This window comes from Ursus americanus, chromosome 3, assembly GCF_024610735.1.
Source record: "Ursus americanus isolate L20-20 chromosome 3, mUrsAme1.1.p, whole genome shotgun sequence".
In the NCBI taxonomy this organism is placed as follows: domain Eukaryota; kingdom Metazoa; phylum Chordata; class Mammalia; order Carnivora; family Ursidae; genus Ursus; species Ursus americanus.
In genome coordinates, this window is record NC_142129.1 from 45,259,989 (window position 1) to 45,278,143 (window position 18,155).

Consider the following 18,155-nt stretch of genomic DNA (forward strand, 5'->3'; position numbering starts at 1 on the left):
CAAATAGAACTCCAAGGGATGAAAAATAAAATATCTGATATAAAAATTTTGCTGATGGTTGGGGCACCTGGGTGGCTCAGTCAGTTAAGCGTCTGCCTTCGGCTCAGGTCATGATCCCGGGGTCCTGGGATCCAGCCCCGCATCGGGCTCCCTGCTCGGCTGGGGGTCTGCTTCTCCCTCTCCCTCTGCCTGCCGCTCTGCCTACTTGTGCTCTCTCTCTCTCTAATAAATAAAATCTTTTTAAAAAAATTTCACTGATGGCATTAACAGATTAGAGCCTGCAGAAGAAAAGATAAGTGAATACAAATTATTTAAAATAAAATATTCAAAATAAAGCACAGAGAGAAAAAAGACTGATGGAGGTTGGGGGCATAGAACAGAAACTTAGTGACCTGTAGGACAATATGAAGTAGTCTAATATATGTATATAATTGGAGTCCCTGAATTTGGGAGGGGCAGCATACAATGCGTAAAATATGTGTAGAGAAAATGGCAAAAAAATTTTCCTAATTTGATGAAAACTATAAACCTACAGATTCAAGAAGCTTAATGAACCCTAGTGGGATAAACACAATAAAAAACAAAACAAAACAGACTAAGGTATATCATAATCCTATTGTTCAAAGCCTATGGTTTTTTTCTCCCCAAAGACTGTGTTAAAGAGAAAACTCTTAAAAGCAGCCATGGCGGGGAGGAGGGGGGTAAGGATAGATTATATACAAAGGAAGAAAAATAATCAAACACTAACTTTTCTCCAGAAACTTTGCAAGTCTTGTGACAATGTTTTATGACAACAGAATGGTACCTTTAAAGTGCTGAGAGAAAAAAAAACTCCCAGCCAAAAATCATATACCCAATGAAAATGTTTCAAAAATGAAAGGGGTGTAATGAGTCTTTCAGACAAAACTGGAGAGAGCTCACTACCATCAAACCTGCCCCCACAATAAATGACAGCAATGACACTAAAGGTGAGGAGGGGTGGGGGATAGAAGGATATTGTTGAAAGTGTTTTGCTTTATACCTGAAATTATATTATTTGAAGGTAGACAGTGATAGGTTTAAGATGCATATTGTAAATCTTAGAGTTATCAAAAGTAAAACACACAGTATGACTAATAAACCAATAATGGATATAAAATGGAATACTAAAAAACCCCTCAATTCTTCAAAAGAAGGCAAGTAAAAAGTGAAAAAAAAAAGGTGGGGGGAGAGAGAGAAACAAAGAACAGATGGAACAAATGGAAGTAGCAAGATGTTACATTTATAACCTACCGTGTTGATAATTCCATTAAATATCAATGGTTTGAACCAGAGTTTCTCAACCTCAGTACTATTGACATTTAGGGCCAGATAATTCTTGGTGTGGGTGGTTGTGCTTTATATCCTAGGGTGTTAACAGCATCCCCCGCCTCTGTGCACTAGATACCAGCAGAGACCTCCCCCACCTCTGCCATTTTGACAACCAAAAATATCTCCAGTCATTGCCAAATGTTAAGAGCTGCTGATCTAAACACTCTAATTAAAAGGCAAAGAGTGTCTGAATGAAAAGCAGGATCCAGTTATATTCATTCTTTAAAAAAATAAAATCAAAAACAGACCTACTCTAACATAAAGAGGAAAGAGGTTAAAAGTAAAAGGACGGTTTCCATGGTTGGACTCTTTGCACCATAAGGTCCTTTTGCGCTCCAAGGGTGTATGACCACTGCTCTACCTGTAGTATTTCACTGATTCCCTCAGCCTTCTCCCACTATCCATTCACTCACGTGGCAAACCACAAGCGCAGGGATAACATTCGAAAGACGTGAAAAGAAAGTCTCCTTCCCTCCCCTGCATTCTGTCACCCAATTCTCCTTCCTGGTGGCATCTATTATTACATTTTCTTCTGTATTCTTCCAAAGATATTCCATGCATTTGCAAATATGAGTACAGGCATATTTTTTCCCCACAAATGGTAACACACAATATTCTGCACATGGTTCTATCCCCTCACCTCCCTTAGTATTGGTTGGAAATCTTTCATATGAGTACATAGACATAGATATTCCCCATTTTTAAGTTTTTATAGCTGGATAGCGTTCCATTGTATTGATGTGCTGTAATATAGTTAACAGTCCTTTTTTGATGGATATTTGCGTCCAGTCTTCACTAGCCAAATAATGTAGCAATGGATGACCTTGTACTCATATCACTTCACACCTCTATCAATAAATCTGTAGGATAAATTAGAAAGGCGGAATCCTTGGATCAAAGACGATGTATTTGTTATTTGGGGACATATTGCAAAATTGTGCCCCGTGGAGATTATAAAACCTTTTTTATTTTTGTTACTCTGATAGATGGAAAATGCTACCTTGTCTATTTGATTTGCAGTTAAGTGAGCCTGAATATCTTTTCATGTGCCTGAGTGGTATTGAGTTTGTTTTCTTGTGAACTATCTCCTCGTATCCTTTGAGTTGGTCTTGTCAGTTTGTAAGAGGTAGAGTCTGTGATCTGTTAACAGACGGATGGTCATGTCCTGACCAATGACCTTGATGCCAGCATCAACACACTTGTCACCTGTCTGTGGATTTATTAACCCAGGTATGGAATCTTGGCTTTGCTATTTGCTGTGTGACCTTGGGCGAGTTTCTTAACCTCTTTGGGCTTCAATGTACCCAGCATCGGGTCTCACTTAGCAACGTGGCGCAGGACAGCACCTTTAAAACCAGGGAGTTGGCTTGCACCTGGGAGTCAACGACGAACAGGACTGGTTTTTCCGCGGGGAAATTTTGCCTAGGCACCGAGGCCGCTCGTAGGAACCCTACTGCGGAGTTCGGGAGTGCGCGGGAAGGAAGTGGGGCCTGAATCCGTAAAGCCCGAGTTCTCCCTCTCAAGAGAGCCGCAATCCCGGCCGTGACCAAGAACTAAAAATCGAGCCAAGAGGGAGCCACTTCCCGCGGCGACAGCCGCCCTCTCGGCCGCTCCCCTGCTCCCAGGCGCCCTCCCCTACCAGGCCGAGCGCGGCGCTGCAGCCCCTGCGCCCAGACGCGGCGGGTGCGGCGCGGCCCAGGGGCCCGGGTGGGGGAGGCGGGGGTGGGCCCAGCGGTCACGTGAGCCGGGCCAGCTGTTCGCAGGGGGCGGCGGGCCCGAGCGCCGGGAGTCTGGGGAGGGGGAAGCGCCCGACGGCTGCCTCCGCCACTGCAGCTGCAGCCCCCGATGTCGCCGCAGTAATCGCCGCCGCGGCAGCACCCGCACCCTCGGCGGCCGCAGCATCAGCACCGCAGAGCCGAGCCCGGAGCCCGCAGCCCCGCAGGTGAGCCGCGGCGGGCACGGCTGGGAGCGCAGGGCGTCCGCAGCCGCTTCTCCCCGAGTGTTTCGGCCGCGTCCGCCATCGCCGTCCCCTCTGCTTCGTGGCCGACCCCTGTCCCTCCGAACTGGCGGGTAGCGCTACTCCGGGCCGAAACCCGGCGGGTGGTGGCTAGGGCAGGCTGGGGTCTCTGGGGGCTCGGGGGAGAGGTGGCTTCCGCCCGGGTGGGGATGACTCGGGCTAGTAGGTTGAGGGGGCGCAGGAGAGGGACGCCCCACCCCGGGGCGCGGGCACTGCCGCCTGGTGTGAGCCTGTCTCCCCGCTCTACACCCCAACCCCATCGTTTGCCCTGACCTCCGGGTGCTTTTCCTGTGTTTCCATGTCCTGGTAGCTAAGTTGCTGCCCCGCTGGGGTGTGTGCCTGTGACCCCCCACCCTCCACCTCTCGGGCTGCTCCCGAGGTTCGCAGCTCGCTCGGTGGTGGCAGCGCTGGTGGTGGAGTGGGCCTGGCACCTTCCCGGGAGGTAGCTCACCTGCCACCAGGGTAGCGCGAACATGGCTGCCTGGTGGGGCCCGCTGTCCTTGACCTGGCTCTGCGCCCACGTCCATCCGGTTTGCGATGGCGAATCATGGCCAGGGGACTGCCCTCCCCTTAAGGGCTGTTGCTGTCGTCTATGCGGGCTGCAGGACTTGACACAACACCCCCCCCTCCCAACCCCCAGCCACTTTCCGGGAGGTCCTTGGGAGTGGAGGGGTGTCAGGACAGGTACGCCATGGCGCCAGGACACTTACTGGTAGAAGGCGCTCACGCGTTTCTGCTATGATTATGCACTTCAGTCCTCCGTTCGCTTGTCTGTCAGGGCGCTGATTATTTGGCGACATCACTGCTGAGGTTTGAGACTAGTGTGGTCTGCGAAACAGGGGGGATGCTTGAACTTTTAAAGAATTGACAAGAACTCGGATTTAGGGGTTTAAAATGTCCATGAAACCCAAGTGCATCTAAGGAAGCTGTCATTCGCTGTGACTCAAAACTGACTTGGTAGGGTTTTACGTATGGGCTTTCTGGATTTGCTGTTTAATTCTGACGTGATGGTCTTGAATTACACTTGTGTCCAGCTCTCCCGGTGGGGTGTGTGTGTGTGCGCGCGCCAACTATGTTCCAAGCCTGACCAGAAGATGCCGTGGGTTGCAGAGGAAACCTATGTTAATTCAAAATGGCAGCGTGAAAAAAATCAGGCCAGGCGGAAGCGTACAGACCACAGCTAACATCAGCTGCCCCCTGACTTAAGCCTTGGTGAGGACCTCGGCATCAGGGAAGGCTCTCCAGCTGGTCCTAAGGGGTAGGGAGTGATTCTTGCAGCAGGCTGGTTTTTAGGGGGCAGCAGGGTCGTGGGGGAAGTGAAGTGGGAAGTTTGGGGAGCTGTCATTATCTTCTCTAACTTACTAAAAGCTGGTGCAAAGACCTAATTAGAATTCTCTGTGATTTTGATCTGATTTTCTCCAGGCTCCACTAAGGACGATTTATATGGCTGCTTATGTCTGTTTGATGCATAACTTCCGTTTATTTTATACCTATGAGTGGCTTTTAAAAGAAATGAACGTCTAGTGTAAACATCACCCAAGAACAGTACATAACAAATACCAGGTTCTTAGAACAAGTTTCATTGGAAGAATATATAGGTCCATGATCAAGCACCCAGGCATCAGAGAATGATAAATTCTTGAAAGGTGACTCATTTTAGGATTTTTTTTTTTTTATCAGCCTTTTTTTCCGGTTTTACTGCTGTGCTGCCAGCCATCTTCTCATTTAGGAAGGAGGAGACGCATGAGGAGGCAAGTGTTTCAGGGATAATGGAATAGAGGAAGATTAGTGCTATGGTCAGGAATGGCGAGCTGGAAGCAGCCTGAGAGAGCACTGCTGTCAACCCCGTTTTGACAGCGCGGGAGGGAGGCTGAATCCAGCAGGGTGATTGGGCTGCACCCAAGGTCATATAGCTGGTTGGCAACTGGCAGTGAGGATCAAAATCCAGGTCTCGGAGCTGCCCAGGTTAGGGTTCCACATGTCACCTTGCACAGCTTGGGCAAAAGGGACAAACCTGTCATTATTAGGATGGCAAACAGAGCAATTCAAAAGCAAACTGTAGCATGAATTTAAAAATCAATGGGTATTTAAAGTAAGTGGCTACATCTTAGTTTCCAAATTCAAAACCATTTAACTTCTTTTTTTTTTTTTTTAAAGATTTTATTTATTTATTTGACAGAGACAGAGACAGCCAGAGAGAGAGGGAGCACAAGCAGGGGGAGTGGGAGAGGAAGAAGCAGGCTCATAGCGGAAGAGCCTGATGTGGGGCTCGATCCCATAACGCCGGGATCACGCCCTGAGCCGAAGGCAGACGCTTAACCGCTGTGCCACCCAGGCGCCCCAAAACCATTTAACTTCTTAAGCTGTGTGCACCTCATGTCCGCATTTTCCAGTGACTAGACTGCTTCTGTATTTAAGCACCAAAAACATAACTTTAGTCGTATTCTTTAAGGTGAGAAATGCATTCTTTGATTAAAAAATGGGTGGCTTGTGTTTAGGGAGAATCATTGGGTCAATTTCTTTTACAAAGAAACCAAAGTGGGATATGTAATAGCTTTTGAGTGTGTCGAATTTTAAGCAGCACTGGATACAGAGGCTTTTTCTAGAATTTGAATTTGAATTCTCTTGGTCATATACCAGTAACCACAGATCTACTAAAGCCGAACTGGAAAGTGTGCATGGGTTAATATTTGTGCAGAAGTGGTGAGGATACAAAATATTTCTTCTGGGCATTCCATTTCTTCAGCCCATTGATCTGTAGAAGGAGGAGCTGCGTGGGTTGCAGGGAACAGGGAGAGTAATTCGCATTGGTGAAGCGGATGGGAGCTAGGTATGGGTGATTATGTGCAAGGGAGGACAGATGATGATGCCATCCATGCTGTTTAAAAAAGAATAACTTGCATTAGAGCATGAATATGAAGATTCATTCACTTAAATTCCCCTGATATACCAAAGATATTTAAAATCGCAAGGTTTGGGAATACTTAACCGTGTGCAATTTGTGTTTGTTGGAGAACAGTAATCCAGTTATTTTTAAAAAGCCACCCATGATCTCTTTATCCAGCAGTAATCAGTCCTTAGGAAAGTTTGGGGGCATTTTCATTGGAATGAGAGCCTAGGTCTTTGCTGTCCAATTCAGTAGCCAGTAGCCACTACCCACGTGTGGCTCTTGAGCACTTGAAATGTGGCTAGTCAAAACTGAGATGTGTAAATTACACCCCAGATTTCAAAATTTGTATGAAAAAAGAATTTAAAATACCTCATTAGTAATTTGTGTATTGATTATATATAGAAGTAATATTTTAGATCTATTCAGTTTAAATAGAATATATTATTAACAATAGTTTCACCAGCTTCTCTTTACTTTTTTTAGATGTGACTCCTAGAAAACATAAGATTACATGATGTGGTTTACATCTGTCTTTCATTACACTGTATTGGTCTAGATCATTAACGGAAAGTGGAGGTTGGTTGTGGTGTGTGGTACTGTGCACAGAACTGGGTGTGTAAGGAGAGAGACATTTTAATAGAAGCAGGGGGGAGATAGAGTGGATGGAGAAGGACTAGCAGGAGGGAGTGCTCAGGGACCCTGGGTAGTTGGAGAGCGTGAGTATGAAGTGTGCTGGGGCTGCTGAGTTATGAGACTTCTGAGGTGGAAAAAGCAGAGTATGCAGTGATCCAGAGTTTGGAGTCAGTGGAATTGTGGTTGGCAGGGGTGGTGGTGGTGGTGGGACAGGAACCAGGGTGATGAAAAAGCAGCATGGACACAACCACACGTCATATTGGAAAGTAACTTCCAAGTCTGAGATGTCTGGTTTTACAAACATACCTAACACATCGAAATGAGATGAACACATCTCATTCAGGGTCCAAGCTCTGGTTCTGCCTCTAATTAGGTGTGTTGCCTTGAGCGGGTCCCTCATTGAGATGCTTCGCAATCTCCTTTTTTAAATGGGATGAATAAGAGCCGTCCACCGACTTGCGAGATGGTTCCCGTGGGAGGAGATACGGCATATTTTAACACAAGAGTTTATTGTCTTTCTCTGCTTGACTTATTTCACTTAGCATAATCTCCTCCAGTCCCGTCCATGTTGCTGCAAATGTTGGGTAATCGTTCTTTCTGATGGCTGAGTAATATTCCATTGTATATAGGGACCATGTCTTCTTAATCCAGTCATCTGTTGAAGGGCATCTAGGCTTCTTCCACAATTTAGCTATTGTGGACAGTGCTGCTATGAACATTGGGGTGCATATGGCCCTTCTTTTCACTACGTTTGTATCTTTGGGGTAAATACCCAGTAGTGTAATTGCTGGACCATCGGGTAGCTCTATTTTTAACTTTTTAAGGGACCTCCATACTGTTTTCCAAAGTGGCTGTACCAACTTGCATTATCATATGTTTCACTCATTTATGGAACATAAGAAATAGCAGGAAGATCGGTAGGAGAAGGAAGGGAATAATGAAGGGGGGTTAAACAGAAGAGGGAATGAGCTATGAGAGACTATGGACTCTGGGAAATAAACTGAGGGCTTCAGAGGGGAGGGGGGTGGGGGAATGGGCTAGCCTGGTGATGGGTATTAAGGAGGGCACGTATTGCATGGAGCACTGGGTGTTATACGCAAACAATGAATCATGGAACACTACATCAAAAACTAAGGATGTACTGTATGGTGACTAACATAACATAATAAAAAATTATTATCAAAAAAATAAAGCAAATTATATAATTCTAAAAAAAAGAGTTTATTGGCATTTACATTACTTTATTACATACAACACTACGCACTGAGATAACTTTTACTTCTACACATGTACATATGAGGACAACAACAACAAAAAGACCAGCCTTCCTCTGATTCTACCCATATGTGTTCTAAAAATTAAAAATTTTGAGTATTAACATTTGGGGGGAGATTAGGAGTGTTGGGGGTCTGCACAGATTTCTCTCCTGCTTTCCCCATCCCAAATAGTTAATTATCCCAACAACATTTACTGTTTAATACATCCTTTCACCTTGCTTTCAAACTCAGCCTTCATCCTACACTAATTTCCGACATTATATGGATATATTTCAGTAGTGTCTGCTCTGTTAATCTGTCTATTCTTGCATCAGTATTGAACTGTTGTAATTATTGAAACTTCCTAACGTGGTTTAATACCATGCAGGGCTAGTTTTTCCTCATTAGTTTTCATTTATGAAACTTTTTGTCTTGTCCCACATCCTTTCTAATGAGCTCCAGGATCATTTTTGGTCAGATTGTAACCAAGATTGATTGCTGCCTAGTGACTCCGTGGATTACTGTAGGAAGACTGACAGCTCCATATAACATTGGCTCTTCCCAGCAAAGCACAAGCATCTCTCCCTTCAGATCTTCTCCCATGTCTCCATAAAGCCTTACAGTTTTCTTCACTGAGGGTTTGTACATCTCTCTCTAGTAAACTTATCCGAAAATGGGCAGAAGCCCTATAAAGAAAACTACAGAACTCCAATGATGGGCGTAGATGCTCACACCAGCAGAGACGCTTCCTGCCTTTGGATGGCAGGTAGAGTCGGGTGGTTAGGGCATTCTGGAGTCTGAGTTCTCTCTCTGCTACTTTCTTGTTATATGACTCTGGACAAGACTTAACCACTCTTGATCTCAATTTTCTCATCTTTAAAAAAGGGGATACTAAGGGACGCCTGGGTGGCTCAGTCGGTTAAGTGTCTGACTTCCGGCTCGGGTCATGATCTCGGGGTCGTGGGATCCAGTCCTGTGTCAGGCTCCACGCTCAGCGGGGAGTCTGCTGCTCCCTCTCTCTCTGCCCCTCTCCCTGCTCGTGTGCGTGCTCTGTCTCTCTCTCAAATAAATGAACAAAATCTTTTAAAAAGGAGGGTATAATAATACCTTTGTGATGTGGTTATTGTGAGGATTAAGTTATTTTATTATTTCTATATTATATATATTTATATGTATCTTGCTTAGCATATTACTAAGCACATAGTGAATGCTTCATACTCTTAATAATAATAGTAATATGTAAGATTGTAAGATTTTGTGTGTTTTACATTATTATATGTAGTAATGTAAGATTTTGTGATTTTAATTATTTAATTACTCCTGTCAAATGACTCTGTAAAGCTAGTATCATTTTTGGATCATAGGTCCAGAGAGGCTCTGGAAACATTTTGCCAGATTTTTGAAAAGTTTAATGGAACTTGGGAAGCAAATGGATGGAAGAGCCAAGAAATGTACAAGACAGTTATTGAGCGTGAGGTAGGATCTGTACTTGCTTTGTCTCTGAGGTAGATCGACCACACCCCTCTAGCACTTTGTTTCTGCCCTGACCCAGGGATAGGCACATTCTTTGCCATCATTCTGTGGGTCTCTTCGACCCTCACTGTCATCCTTACCCCCAGTCTGGCCCTTAAATGGAATGGTCTTCTCAGCAACTCTTAAGGATAGTTGCAAAGCTCTTGTAATGGAAAGGATGGCTAAGATCACATGTCCCATTCCCATTGGGACAGGGGAACAACCTGCCATCCAAGAAGGCAAGAGTGGTGGAGGCGTTAATCACACCTTCCTCTAGAAGCTCCCCACATCAGCAGCCCAGTCCAGGGTGGTGGGGAGCTGAAGGGGATGGACTGTCAGGTCACTCAGTCAGGGTAACTGGGAGGGGAGGAAGCTGAGGGCCAACCAGCTTGAGCGTCACCTGAAGCAGAGAGAGGTTAATGTTCCCTTCTTCTGTTCTTAATAGTTATATATATTTAGCCTAGCTTCCCCAGTGCTTAGTGTACCTCCCTAAAGTGAGCTACATATCCTTGCAAGCTCCTATAAGCATTTCCAATCTTATTTTCAGTTGGGGTGCTGTTCTCTCTCGTTTGTGCTCATGAGCACCTCTTCTAGTGATAAAGACCTTGAAAACATTGTTGTAGTTCCATTTTCTCTTGGGTGCTTTTTTTTCCTCAAGGTGCTTTGGAGGTGGTTAGGGGCTCAAAATACATATTGGTAGTTCATCTGACTTCTTAAAAATTCTAACTAAAATAATGTAGCGATCGGAGGCTCCTCTGAATATCTTCTTCTCCTCTCAAAGTAAAACCTTAGTGTATTTTTAAACTTGCACTTAGAAGTGCCCTAGTGACCTAAAAGAATTAAATGAAATGTCTTAAAATGTCTTTCTTAAGCACCAAAGGAATCAGATTTTTTTAATAATTAAAACCCCAACAAAGTAATATGAGCTTGCTATAAATTTAAAATGACATAACTAGATAAAGTAAAATTTAAAGCTTCTATCTGTGTATCCCATCCTTACTTTCACTGCCAATTCTCAGTTAGATACTAATCCATTAATCCTCAAGGTTCTTTTCTCTCTCTCTCTCCCCCCTTTTGTATATATTTATATTTACATGAATGTTTGTGCACATACATATATGTATACGTATATACATGCATATATTCATATATACAAATACAGGTTTCTTTTGATAATAAAATGGGCTGCATTTTCTAACGGTAAAACACAGCAAATGGCTCTAACATTAAAGGGTATTTACAAAGTTGTTTTTAAGTCACATTTTGCTAGACGTAGTAAAGGTGTCCTCTGGTTACCAGCAAGATTTAGTCTTATTAGTTAATTTCTTCTGTAGGAAATGAATAGTTAACCAACTTTTTACAGGGACAGAGAATGTTGAGAAGTGTTTCTGAAATCCCAGTTTGCAGAGTTAACAGGTACATATCAAGTCACGTTAATGGGAAAAGATCAGAGTAGACAATGCATTATTTAGATGGGAGAAGAAAACAGATGGTGGGAATAGGAAGGTCATAATTCAAAGCAACCTTGCCAAATTAGTGGACACAATGGCAGCAATGTCAGAAAAGAGAACAGAAGGAAATGAAAGGACCCTAGATGTGGCTTGCTTAGTAGCTTCCAGATCTTTCCCACAGAGAATGCTTTTGGCAGCTAACCACATACCTGCCTACCTCAAACACATTCTTCCTTTATCTCCATTATCATTATGTTTCAAGAACTTTGTTTTTTTAGAACAAGTCAAAGAAGCAAGCGTTGGGTGTTTCTCTATTCTGTATATGCTATATATATTATCTCATTTAATCCCCATAATAGTTCATGGTGGACATCATGGCTACACTTTATAGACGAAGAACTTAGTAAATGGAGGAGCTGTACATGGAATTGGGACCTGTCTGATCCTTTCTTAAAAAGCTATAATGTAACCTTCTAGAGAGATTAATTTAACTGCACAGTCTAACCTATGTCATTAATGTGATGCAAGTCATTTTCTTTCTTTGTGTTACTATGAAAGATGCAAAATGTCTTCCAACCTGCCACGTATTGGAAGACATCTTCCTTACAATGAACTTGATCAGACTATATTTTTCTAATTTGGCAAGCTTGAGTGGAGAATTAATCTTGCTTGTACTATTTATCTACTCTTTCCTGCAATTAAAAAATTGTTACATCCATGAGAAATGGATGCCATTCAACTAATCTCTCCTCTTTCCTTCACTCTAAAATCCCTAAAAGGGCTCTTGTTTTTTCTGGCTCAATTCTCACTTTCTGTCCAAGGCAGAGGAGTCATGATAGTCGCCAGTCTTGCAGCCTGAGTTTTCTTGTGAGTGATACTATATTTTAAATACCCCAGAGTGATGGACAGACCACTGGGTGTGGTGGAGTTTTTGCAGATGGTCCTTGAATTCACATGTGTCCCAACCTTGAATGTACACAAACGAAATAATGAGCCATATATATCTGCACTACTGTTTTTCAAATAGTATAGGGTTCTCTTGCCATTTAGTACATCCAAATCCATTGGAAGTGTTACCAAAGCCAACTATAATGACTGTTACGTGGGGGTTTCCATGAAAATTTCTTGACATTTATAAGTTGGAAAATGTCATATTAGAATATTTTGTATTATAGAGAAATTCTGGAGTGATTTGAAGAATTCTTTTGTAAAGTGACCATTTACCACTTAACTTATTCTATGAATAAATGCAGATACAGCATTCCATTTGACTATATATAGAAAACTCTGCATTTCCGTAGTTACTAGTTTGTCCCATGAATCATTAAGTTAGACATTTTGCTTTATTCATATTTCTCGTTGTGACCATATAGTGCAAATGAAGCAGAATCAGATTTGGCCCAAAGGTAAAATGAGTGCGTTTGCCAGGACCGAGTTATACGGTTCTCTCCAATTCCTGGGTTTCTGCCCTGTTGCAAGACCATAGTTACTACCTGTGGCGAGACAGGATAATAGATTATTTTGATTACGACTCTTCCTTTTCTTTTTTCTTTTTAAAATATTTTCATTACAAATACTGTACTTTCCTGTGGGAAATTTGAAAATACCTAAATATGTGGAGGTTAAGAAATTGTGATTCTGCAACCCAGAGACACTACTGCTCTTAAACATTTTGTTGCATTTGCTTATCCTTTTGTATCATCTATTTAGATAATATACATACTTTGAATGATACCATATTTAATTTGTGTGACCTCTTTTCATTTCACCAGGTTGATTCTGTGTATTTATATATTTTCCAGCTTTCCATGATATGTATAGATAGGCAATTACATATCATATGTTTGTTTTGTTTTGTTTTTTGATTCTTATGATCATCTAAATGGCTATATTTTGGGGGAGGCGAATGAAGCAGCAGTGGCCCATTAAATTATCAGGGGTTATGATGAAGTTGAATGGTCATTAATGGCCTGGAATTTTGGTTTTACAATTTTTATTTGTTTATTTAAAATCATGGGGGGGGGCGGGCAGTGGGAGAGAATCTTCTTTTTTTTTTTTTAAAGATTTATTTATTATTTGAGAGAGAGTGAGAGAGAGAAAGAGCTCGAGAACGGGGGATGTGGGGGTGGGAGGAGAGGTAGAGGGAGAAGGAGAAAGAGTCTCTATGCCCAGTGCAGAGCCTGACGTGGGGCCGGATCCCACAACCCCGAGATCATGACCCCAGCTGAAACCAAGAGTCTGATGCCCAACTGACTGCATCACCCAGGCGCCCTGAGAGAAAGAATCTCAAGCAGATGCCATGCCCAGCGTGGAGCCCAACAGCGGGCTCCATCTGATGACCCTGAGATCGTGATCTGAACCTCAACCCAGAGTCGAACCCTTAACTGACTGAGCCACCCGGACGCCCTGGGTTTTGCAATTTTTAAACAGACACTCTTTTCATTTCTTCTAGCTAATAACCTTTATTGCAGTACTTTTGGAATGAATAACAACTGTTTGTGATCATTTCAGTCATTAAGAAAAATGTATGCAGAGGACATTTCTTAGGCATCTTACTGATTTAGAAATACTCAGCTACTTGAAATGATATTTAACTCTTCTCTTTTTCTGGCTCAAATTCTCACTTTCTAGCCAAGGCAGAGGAGTCATGGTAGTTGCCAGTCTTGCTTCTGTCAATGAAGAACACTTTCTTAAAAAATGGCATTTTTAGGGAGTTGGATGAAACTTTACTTCTTTAAAGTAGCACAAAATGCAAAACATTGAAATGACAATTAACAATCCAAATCTTCCCGATTATCCTGTACTCTGATTTCCCTGTGTTCAAGCTGGAGACCAAGAAAGCGTAGCTTCCTACCCCTCCATTTGTCATATTAGGGAAAAGAAAACCCTGCTTTCTCAAGTTAACCAGAGATGGGTTTCACCCACCTTTATGCTCAAGGCAGAGTATTGCTGCCGATACTGTTGCTGAATTCAGCAACATTCAATTAAAATTAGATGGTTTCCTTAAAAATAAAGTTGAGAAAGAACAAGGCAGAAAGTTGATGGCCTCTGAGGCTGGTGGATGCCTTAAGGGGGTTTATTATACTGTTATGTGTGTGCTGCAAATTTCCACAAAGAGCCAGCAGAAAAAATGAATAATGCTGTGAGAAGCAAAGAGGTTAAATAACCTGCACCAACGGGCATCGCACACCAGTCTGAACTGGCATTTGTTAGAATATGCTGCCTGTAATCTCAGCCTAGATCTACTGAACAGAATCTGCAAGGAGGGTGTGTCTGGGAATCTGCATTCTAACATACTCCCCAGATGATTTTGATGCGTGGTGGGACCATGGACCGAACCACAGCATGGGAGCACCTTGGCAAAATGAGCTTTTCCTGCTCTTTTTCTCTCATTGAAGGTAAAATATAGATATGTCTCTTTCCCTTCATTTATTCAACAAACATTTATTGAGGTCTTAATGCGTGCCGGTCTATGTACTAGGTGCCAGGAAATAAGGGCTTATGTAAGAGTTCTTGCCTTCGTGGGACTTACAGTCTGATGAGCAGGGATAAACATCTTGAAACTTGAAGGAAAGAGAGATGGCAGGGTAGTGGGAACCAGGGGCTCAGCATTTTCCCCATTGCGCTGACATACCAAGCCAAACTAAGATTCCTATCCATCGCCCTACCCCAGTAATCCTTCCTCAAAGAGGTGTCTAAGCCCCCAAAAGTTGAGTAATAACTCCGAGAAAACATTCCCTGTATTAGATCAGTCCAGTGCTGTTTCTAACCTTAAAAGAAATTTGAACATCTCATCATGTGCTGTGCTTTGTTTATTTTTTTAAAGATTTATTTTTTAATTTTAGAGGAAGAAAGAGCTAGCGAGGGTGTGTGTGATCAGGGGGAGGGGCAGAGAATCTCCAGCAGACTCTCCACTGACTTCAGAGCCCAATGCGAGGCTCAATCTCAGGACCCTGAGGTCATGACCTGAGCTGAAATCAAGAGTCAGATGCTTAACCAACTGAGCCACCCAGGAACCCCTCGTGTGCTTTGCTTTAAAAAGTTATTTATTATAGAAATTACAAGCGTATACAGTATAGGGCAGTATATTAAACCACTGTGTACCCATTACCCAACTCTAGCCATATTTATTGCATAGCCAAACTTGTCTCATCTGAACTTTCACTGTTTTGTCTCACCCTTGATTACTTTCATTACATCATTTCACATGGAAATACTCCGGTGTGTACCTCTGAAAGATACGGGCTCTTTTTTCAGACATAACGACAATGTCAGAATATCTAAAACAAGAATTCCTTAATATCATCAAATATTCGATCAGTGTTCACATTTCCCCAATTGTCTTATAAAGTTTTTGTATTGTTTATTTAAATCAGGACCCAAATAAATTCCATTCTGCGCAGTTGGCTGGTACATCTCCTAAGTAACTTTGTCTCTTAAACTTTCTTTCCTTGCAGTTTTTGTTGTTGTCATTGAAGAAATCAGATTTGTCCCATAGTTTCTCCGAGTCTAGACCTTCCTGATTGCCTCCCTCTGGTGTCATCTGCATTCTCTGCAAATCGATGGTTTATATCTGGGGGCTCCATCACTCCAGTTTGATTCTGTATGCACATTTTGGTTACACTTTGGACCGTGTGTCTGATGTGCGAGGTGTAAACCGTTGATGAGAAAGGGTGAAGGAGCCATAGTAGGGATTGGTGTAATGGTGGCAAATCATCACCAGTAAGATGGAGGAAAGTAAACATTTATTAATTGCCCACTGTACACAGCCACAGGACCTGGCGCTTTCCATATGCTCTCACGTAAATGCAAGTGCTATGCTCTGTTGTGTATGGGGGATTAGTCCCATTTTCACATGCGGAAACTCTGGTGCAGAGTTCATAACCTGCCTGTTTGTTGCGGTTGGCGGGTGAAGTCAGGCTACAAGCAAGGGTCTGTTTGTCTTAAAGTGCATCATTCATTCTCTTGCCTCTGTACACATGGGGCTGCAGGGCCAAGTAGGCATGGTAAATGAGTACAGCTGACCCAACACTGAAAACAAAGAGAAAAGCAAGAGCTGTAGGGTGAGGCCAGGAGGCACTGTCTTTGGCCTCAGTGTCAGGGAGTGGAGGGGAGTGTGGGGAGGAGCCCCTACTCAGCTCCAGTCTTGATGTCATGTAAGAATGGGTTCCCAGGGTTGCCAGATCTTTTGGGTTTTCAGAAGTATCTGAATTTCTATGAAGAAACTCTAGATCTAAAAATGTTAGGTGCTAATTCAGATTTTAAAAAACACTTTCTGGGACAACACCCTGGGCCAAACCAAACCAACGAGCAGCTTGCCACCCCCGTCCCACCTCATGCTGCTCAGAGGTATGTCAGCTGCAGATTGTGCTGATGACTGAGGCTGGTGACTGTCACAGGGAGATGTTGCCCCTGAAATTAGAGAAAGGGCCAAGACATCAAGGGACAATGAACCAAATCTTCAAAAGGTGACAGAGCATGTAGATACGTCAAGAAAAAGCCCATTTCTGAAATCTGAACAGATCAGACCTTGACAAAGCAACAGCCCTCCTCAGTACCTTTTCTCATCCTCATGAGGACTGAGTCCTTACCGTGTCCTGTATGGTATTCTGAGCACTTTGTAAGTATTTGCAAGTTTCAGCTCATTTTCGCCTCACCACAGCCCCATCGTTATCCTGTCATGGGAAGGTGACAGCGGTCTGAGATTCGAACCTAGGTTGACTCCAAAGCCTGCTTACTTTCTTACTACCCTGTGTGGTCTTTCTTCTGTGAAATAGTTGCTCATTCAAGGCACTGAGTATTAGAAACTGCAGTTCCCTAGCTGTGGACTCCCAAAGCCTTACGCTCTGCTACCTTGAGCTTTCAACAGAACACTTAGTAGGATCTTTCTTTCTTGGAAGCAGAGCTTGATGAGCCTTTCATGAGTTTCGGTTAGCATTGACATCCGATTTCTAGTTAGATAATTCCTTTCCCAAACACCTTATTTATCCTTTATGATCCCAAGAGTAGACCTACGACAGAAAAACCAATTCCTAAGTGACTATCTTTTGTCTTGTTTTCACTTCAGGAATGCCAATAATTCAACGAATTTATCAATAAATAATGTAATATAAATGATGTCTCCTTGACTTTTCTGGAAGCTGGTAGTTCACAGACCCTGGAATTAAGCTTACCCAGTCCGCTTGGTAAAATTGGGAGCTTGCAGAATAAGGCAACCTTGCTGGACATTTGGGTTTCATTTTTGTGAGCAAGTCAAAGCACTTTGTCAGAGTTCCTTGCGAGACAGTTAATAAGCCTCTAGCTTATAGAGACAGTCATTTTCCTCCTCTCAGGCAATTATAGCTTTCTTATTTCTGGGTAAGGTCACTGATGAGGGACAGACACTCTGGAGCTTCATTGAGATGAAAGGGCAGGGCAGTCTGGCAGGCAGGCGATGAAAACCCCAGCTTGGCTCGGCTGGGGCGCAGAGCATTCATGTCCTTCAATAACAACTCACTGGACTTGAGGACAAAGACCTTTTCTCGCTTGCGGCTTCCTCCCTCCTTGTCTAGACATTCTGTGAGTGGTCTCCTAGTTACAGGGGTACAGTGCTCCAGCCCCGCACGTCTGCACCCTGCCTGCGGTCACCAGCCAGAGCGTGAGGATACGGCCTCTGTGCAGGGCACCCCAGGGACGCGTGAGCATCTTGCTCCCACGAGGAGCCCTGACTCCTGAAAGAAGCTGGATGAAGAGGACAGTGGTGGTTAGAAACAGCTTAGGGGGATGTCACCGCAGCGGACAGCACCATCTCTAAAGCGGTGGGGTTGCGATTCCGCCGCCTCTAGCCGTAGGTGGCTATTTAATTAAAAAATTTTTTAAGTGTGGTGAAATTCACATAACGTAAATTTATCATCTTAACGACAGTTTTTAAGTGCACGGTTTAGTCGTGTTAAGTATATTCACATTGTTGTGCAATCGACCTCCAGAACTTTTCTGGCTTGCAAAGCTGAAACTCTGTCCCTGTTAAACAACGCCCCACTCCCCCCTCCCCCCAGCCCCTGGCAACC

At 43.4% G+C, this 18,155-nt stretch overlaps 1 protein-coding gene across 2 annotated transcripts in view; it reads left to right on the plus strand.

Annotated features, from left to right (window-relative positions):
• The first annotated feature begins 3,097 nt into the window (after window positions 1-3,097).
• Window positions 3,098-18,155, plus strand: part of SCRN1 (secernin 1) — a 60,446-nt gene continuing 45,388 nt past the window's right edge. For both annotated transcript variants that reach the window (XM_045792950.2, XM_045792949.2), the window contains exon 1: window positions 3,098-3,292. The gene's annotated coding sequence lies outside the window, so the exon portion shown is untranslated. The remainder of the gene's footprint in view (window positions 3,293-18,155) is intronic.